This window comes from Arachis stenosperma, chromosome 4, assembly GCF_014773155.1.
Source record: "Arachis stenosperma cultivar V10309 chromosome 4, arast.V10309.gnm1.PFL2, whole genome shotgun sequence".
In the NCBI taxonomy this organism is placed as follows: Eukaryota; Viridiplantae; Streptophyta; class Magnoliopsida; order Fabales; family Fabaceae; genus Arachis; species Arachis stenosperma.
Window position 1 is genome coordinate 136,861,821 of NC_080380.1, and position 7,244 is coordinate 136,869,064.

Here is a 7,244-nt window from a genome sequence, read left to right on the forward strand (position 1 = left end):
AGTTTAGGAGGTAAACACTATGGTCTTGTAGTGGTAGATGATTACTCTAGATTTGGTTGGGTACTTTTCCTTGCTCATAAGAATGATGCATTTTATGCCTTCTCCACCCTTTGCAAGAAAATTCAAAATGAAAAGGATTTGAAAATTGCCCATTTGAGAAGTGATCATGGAAGAGAATTTGAAAATCAAGATTTTGAAAAATTCTGCGATGACTTAGGGATTTCTCATAATTTTTCATGCCCTAGAACACCCTAACAAAATGGGGTGGTTGAAAGAAGGAATCAAAGCCTTCAAGAAATGACTAGGGCTATGCTATGTGAAAATGAGATTCCTAAATTTTTATGGGCTGAAGCTGTGAACACAGCATGTTATATTTTGAATAGAACAATCATTAGAAAAGGGTTAAAGAAAATTCCTTATGAGCTATGGAAAGGAACCCCTCCAAATCTTAAGTACTTTCATGTTTTTGGATGCAAATGCTTTGTACTTAACAATAAGGAAAACCTTGGAAAATTTGATCCAAAATCCTATGAAGGAATGTTTGTTGGATATTCCACCACAAGCAAGGCCTATAGAGTTTATCTCAAAGAGCATAGGACAATAGAGGAATCCATACATGTTACCTTTTGTGATTCTAACTTAATTCCCAGTACTGTGATAGATAATGATTCAGATGGAGAAGGAGCTGGAACAAGCAAAGAAAATTTCAAATCTGTCCAGAATGAAGAATCTGCCAGTCCAGTTTTGTCTCGTCAGATTAGAGAAGAAACTTCCGTTTTGTCTCCTGAGCAGGCATGAGCAACTGAAACAGTGAGACCACCAGAAGTTCATCAAAGCTCTACACCTGTCTGAAAGCCTAGAGAATGGAAGTCTATGAAGGGTTATCCTCATGACTTCATCATTGGTGATCCCTCTCAAGGAGTAACAACAAGATCATCCACCAAAAGGCAAACCGAACCTAGCAATCTTGCTCTCTAGTCACAAATAGAGCCCAACAATGTCAAACAAGCTCTTGAGGATCCATCATGGGTCAAAGCAATGCAAGAGGAGCTTGCTCAATTTGACAAAAATAAGGTTTGGACACTAGTACCTCATCCGGATGGTAAGAAAGTTACCGGTACTAAGTGGGTGTTTAAAAATAAACTTGGTGAGGATGGACAAGTTTTTCGTAACAAGGCTAGATTAGTGGCCCAAGGTTACGATCAAGAAGAGGGTATTGATTTTGATGAGTCTTTTGCTCCGGTAGCTAGAATGGAAGCAATTAGGTTGCTTCTTGCCTATGCTGCCCATAAGGGTTTTAAAATGTTTCAAATGGATGTTAAGTGTGCCTTCCTTAATGGCTTTATTGATAGAGAAGTGTATGTGGCTCAACCCCCCGGTTTTGAACATAAAGAGTTTCCTAATCATGTTTTTAAATTAACTAAGGCTCTTTATGGTCTTAGGCAAGCTCCAAGAGCTTGGTATGAGAGGCTTAGTGCCTTCTTGTTGGAAAACCATTTTCAAAGGGGTACCACCGACACTACTTTATTTATTAAAGCATTGATGAGCGGATAATTTGTACGCTTTTTGGCATTGTTTTTAGTATGTTTTTAGTATGATTTAGTTATTTTTTAGTATATTTTTATTAGTTTTTAATTAAAATTCACTTTTCTGGACTTTACTATGAGTTTGTGTGTTTTTCTGTGATTTCAGGTATTTTCTGGCTGAAATTGAGGGACCTGAGCAAAAATCTGATTCAGAGACTGAAAAGGACTGCAGATGCTGTTGGATTCTGACCTCCCTGCACTCAAAGTGGATTTTCTGGAGCTACAGAAACCCAATTGGCGCGCTCTCAACGGCTTTGGAAAGTAGACATCCTGGGCTTTCCATCAATATATGATAGTTCATACTTTGCCCAAGATTTGATGGCCCAAATTGGCGTTCAAAGTCACCCTCAGAATTCCCAGTGTTAAACGCCGGAACTGGCACCTAAATGGGAGTTAAACGCCCAAACTGGCATAAAAGCTGGCGTTTAACTCCAAGAAGAGTCTCTACACGAAAATGCTTCATTGCTCAGCCCAAGCACACACCAAGTGGGCCCGAAAGTGGATTTTTATGTCATTTACTCATCTCTGTACACCCTAGGCTACTAGTTTTCTATATATAGGACCTTTTACTATTGTATTTTCATCTTCGGATCATCTTTGGAAACTTTTGTTCTTTAGATCTTTTGATCACTTTGGGAGGCTGGCCTCACGGCCATGCCTAGACCTTGTTCTTATGTATTTTCAACGGTGGAGTTTCTACACACCATAGATTAAGGTGTGGAGCTCTGCTGTACCTCGAGTATTAATGTAATTACTATTGTTCTTCTATTCAATTCCGCTTGTTCTTTGTCCAAGATATCACTTGTTCTTCAACTTGATGAATGTGATAATCCGTGACACTCATCATCATTCTCACTCATGAACAAAGTGACTGACAACCACTCTTGTTCTACAAGCATACGAGGCTCTAGTGTTTATCTCTTGGATTCCTGATACACGATGCATGGTTGATCGCCTGACAACCGAGTGCTCGCCTGACAAACGAGCCAGCCATTCCGTGAGATCAGAGTCTTCGTGGTATAGGCAAGAACTGATGGCGGCATTCAAGAGAATCCGGAAGGTCTAACCTTGTCTGTGGTATTCTGAGTAGGATTCAATAATTGAATGACTGTGACGTGCTTCAAACTCCTGAAGGCGGGGCGTTAGTGACAGACACAAAAGAATCACTGGATTCTATTCCGGCCTGATTGAGAATCGACAGATGGATAGCCGTGCCGTGACAGGGTGCGTTGAACATTTCCAATGAGAGGATGGGAGGTAGCCACTGACAACGGTGAAACCCTTGCATAAGCTTGCCATGGAAAAGAGTAAGAAGGATTAGATGAAGACAGTAGGAAAGCAAAGAGACGGAAGGGACAGCATCTTCATACGCTTATCTGAAGCTCTCACCAATGATATACATAAGTATCTCTATCTTTATCTTTATGTTTTATTCATCATCTATACCCATTTGAGTCTGCCTGACTAAGATTTACAAGGTGACCATAGCTTGCTTCATACCAACAATCTCCGTGGGATCGACCCTTACTCGCGTAAGGTTTATTACTTGGACGACCCAGTGCACTTGCTGGTTAGTTGTGCAAAGTTGTGTAGTGATCACAATTTCGCGCACCAAGTTTTTGGCGCCGTTGCCGGGGATTGTTTTGAGTATGGACAACTGACGGTTCATCTTGTTGCTTAGATTAGGTATTTTTTTTTCAGAGTTCTTAAGAATAAATTCTAGTGTTTCATGATGATCTGTTGAAGTCTGGCTGGCTGAGAAGCCATGTCTAATCTTATTGGACCGAGGTTTCAACCTATCATCACAAGAGCTTGTTGATTTCTATCAATCTTGCTATTGGAGCAATGATCTGCTAAGGCTTGGCTGGCCATTGGCCATGTCTAGTGTTTTGGACCGAAGCTTTCTTTGAAAGCTTGGCTGGCTGTGAAGCCATGTCTAATTCCTGGACCGGAGTCTTAGACTAACATTGCAATGATTCCTGGAATCCAAATTGAGAATTCTGAAACCTTTATTTTCTATTTTCACATAATTTTCGAAAAACCACAAAAAAAAATTTACAAAACCATAAAAACCAAAAAAAAATTATTTTATGTTTCTTGTTTGAGTCTAGTGTCTAATTTTAAGTTTGGTGTCTTGCATGCCTTGTTTATTTGATCTTGGTTCTATTTTCAAGTCAATAGTACAGGGAACTGAAGATTCAGAACATGCAGTAGAGGAATTACACAGAAAAAGCTGAGCGTTCAAAACGCCCAGTGAAGAAGGACAGACTGGCGTTTAAACGCCAGCCAGGGTGCCTGGTTGGGCGTTTAACGCCCAAAAAGGTAGTGCATTGGGCGTTAAACGCCAGAATGTGCACTATTCTGGGCGTTTAACGCCAGGATGGCACAAGGGGGAGGATTTTGTTTTCAAAATCAATTTTTTTTTAGTTTTCAAAGTTTTTCAAAATCAAATCTTTTTCAAATCATATCTTTTCAATCAAATGTTTTCAAAATCAATTTCTTTCCTTTTTCAAAGATACTTACTAACAATTAATGATTTGATTGAACATTTTAAATATGTTGCCTTTTCTGTTGAGAAAGGTTTAATGTTTGAATCATATCTTTTCTTGTTAGGCAAGTCATTAATTTTTAAAATCAAATCTTTTTAAATTGTTTTCAAATCATATCTTTTCAATCATATCTCTTTAAAAAGCATAATTTTTTTTCTCTCATATCTTTTTAATCAGATCTTTTTCAAAACAGTTTTTAATCATATCTTTTTGATTTCTAATTTCAAAATCTTTTTCAAAAATTACTTGATTTCTTTCCCACTCTTGATTTTCGAAAATCAATTAAAGTTTTTCAAAAATGTTTTCAAAATATTTCACTTAATTTTCGAAAATTTCTTCCTCTCTTCCCACATCCTTCTATTTATGGAGTACCACTCCTTCTCAATGCACAATTCGAACTCTATCTAATTAAGTTCGAATTCTTCTACCTCTTCCTTCTATTTTTCTTTTCCTCTGACACCTCAAGGAATCTCTATACTGTGACATAGAGGATTCCATATTTTCTTGTTCTTTTCTCTTTCATATGAGCAGGAACAAAGACAAAGGCATTCTTGCTGAAACTGACCCTGAACCTGAAAGGACCTTGAAGCGAAAGCTAAGAGAAGCTAAGGCACAACTCTCTGTAGAGGACCTGACAGAAATCTTCAAAGAAGAATAAACCATGGCAGCCGAAAACAACAACAACAACAACAATGCAAGGAAGGTGCTGGGTGACTTTACTGCACCTACTCCCGACTTCTATGGGAGAAGCATCTCTATCCCTGCCATTGGAGCAAACAACTTTGAGCTTAAGCCTCAATTAGTTTCTCTAATGCAACAGAATTGCAAGTTCCATGGACTTCCATTGGAAGATCCTCATCAGTTCTTAGCTGAATTCTTGCAAATCTGTGACACTGTCAAGACTAATGGGGTTGACCCTGAGGTCTACAGACTTATGCTATTCCCTTTTGCTGTAAGAGACAGAGCTAGGACATGGTTGGACTCACAACCTAAAGAAAGCCTGGACTCATGGGAAAAGCTAGTCAATGCCTTCTTGGCAAAGTTCTTTCCACCTCAAAAATTGAGTAAGCTTAGAGTGGAAGTCCAAACCTTCAGACAGAAGGATGGAGAATCCCTCTATGAAGCTTGGGAAAGATACAAATAATTGATCAGAAAATGTCCATCTGACATGCATTCTGAATGGAGCATCATAGGTATTTTCTATGATGGTCTCTCTGAACTATCCAAGATGTCTTTGGATAGCTCTGCTGGAGGATCTCTTCATCTGAAGAAGACGCCTACAGAAGCTCAAGAGCTAATTGAATGGTTGCAAATAACCAATTCATGTACACTTCTGAAAGGAATCCTGTGAACAATGGGACTAATCAGAAGAAAGGAGTTCTTGAGATTGATACTCTGAATGCCATATTGGCTCAGAATAAAGTATTAACTCAACAAGTCAATTTGATTTCTCAAAGTCTGTCTGGAATGCAAAATGCACCAAACAATACTAAGGATGCTTCATCTGAAGAAGAAGCTTATGATCCTGAGAACCCTTCAATGGAAGAGGTGAATTACCTAGGAGAACCCTATGGAAACACCTATAATTCTTCATGGAGAAATCATCCAAATTTCTCATGGAAGAATCAAGAGAGACCTCAACAAGGCTTCAATAACAATAATGGTGGAAGAAACAGGTTTAGCAATGGCAAGCCTTTTCCATCATCTTCTCAGCAACAGACAGAGAGTTCTAAGCAGAACACCTCTGACTTAGCAACCATGGTCTCTGATCTAATCAAAACCACTCAAAGTTTCATGACCGAAACAAGGTCCTCCATTAGGAATTTGGAGGCACAAGTGGGACAGCTGAGCAAGAAAGCTACTGAACTCCCTCCTAGTACTCTCCCAAGCAATACAGAAGAAAATCCAAAAGGAGAGTGCAAGGCCATCAACATAGCCGAATTTGGAGAGGAGGGAGAGGAAGTGAACGCCACTGAGGAAGACCTCAATGGGCGTGCACTAGCCTCCACTGAGTTCCCCAATGAGGAACCATGGGAATCTGAGGCTCAAAATGAGACCATAGAGATTCCATTGGACTTACTTCTGCCTTTCATGAGCTCTGATGAGTATTCTTCCTCTGAAGAGGATGAGTATGTCACTGAAGAGCAAGTTGCTAAATACCTTGGAGCAATCATGAAGCTAAATGACAAGTTATTTGGAAATGAGACTTGGGAGGATGAACCTCCTTTGCTCACCAAAGAACTGGATGACTTGTCTAGGCAGAAATTACCTTAAAAGAGACAAGATCCTGGGAAGTTTTCCATACCTTGCACCATAGGCACCATGACCTTCAAGAAGGCTCTGTGTGACTTAGGGTCAAGTGTAAACCTCATGCCTCTCTCTGTAATGGAGAAGCTAGGGATCTTTGAGGTACAAGTTGCAAGAATCTCACTAGAGATGGCAGACAACTCAAGAAAACAAGCTTATGGACTTGTAGAGGATGTTTTGGTGAAGATTGAAGACCATTACATCCCTGCTGATTTCATAGTCCTAGAGACTGGGAAATGCATGGATGAATCCATCATCCTTGGCAGACCCTTCCTAGCCACAGCAAAGGCTGTGATTGATGTTGATAGAGGTGAACTGATCATTCAAGTGAATGAAGAATCCTTTGTGTTTAAGGCTCAAGGATATCCCTCTGTCACCATGGAGAGGAAGCATGAAGAGCTTCTCTCAAATTAGAGTCAAACAGAGCCCCCACAGTCAAACTCTAAGTTTGGTGTTGGGAGGCCACAACCAAACTCTAAGTTTGGTGTTGAACCCCCACATTCAAACTCTAAGTTTGGTGTTGGGAGGTTCCAACATTGCTCTGAGTATCTGTGAGGCTCCATGAGAGCCCTCTGTCAAGCTACTGACATTAAAGAAGCGCTTGTTGGGAGGCAACCCAATGTTATATTTTATCTATTTTCTTTTGTTATTTTATATTTTTTGTAGGTTGATGATCATAAGAAGTCACAAAATCAATTGAAAAAGCAAAAACAGAATGAAAAATAGGAAGAAAAATAGCACACCCTGGAGGAAGAACCTACTGGCGTTTAAACGCCAGTAAGGCTAGCAGTTGGGCGTTTAA

General features: G+C 39.6%; 1 non-coding gene across 1 annotated transcript; it reads right to left on the reverse strand.

Annotated features, from left to right (window-relative positions):
• Positions 1 to 5,201: 5,201 nt before the first annotated feature.
• On the reverse strand, positions 5,202 to 5,305 carry LOC130977251 (small nucleolar RNA R71). The gene has a single exon (XR_009084952.1). It is a non-coding gene; the product is annotated as a small nucleolar RNA R71 (small nucleolar RNA).
• Positions 5,306 to 7,244: the final 1,939 nt, after the last annotated feature.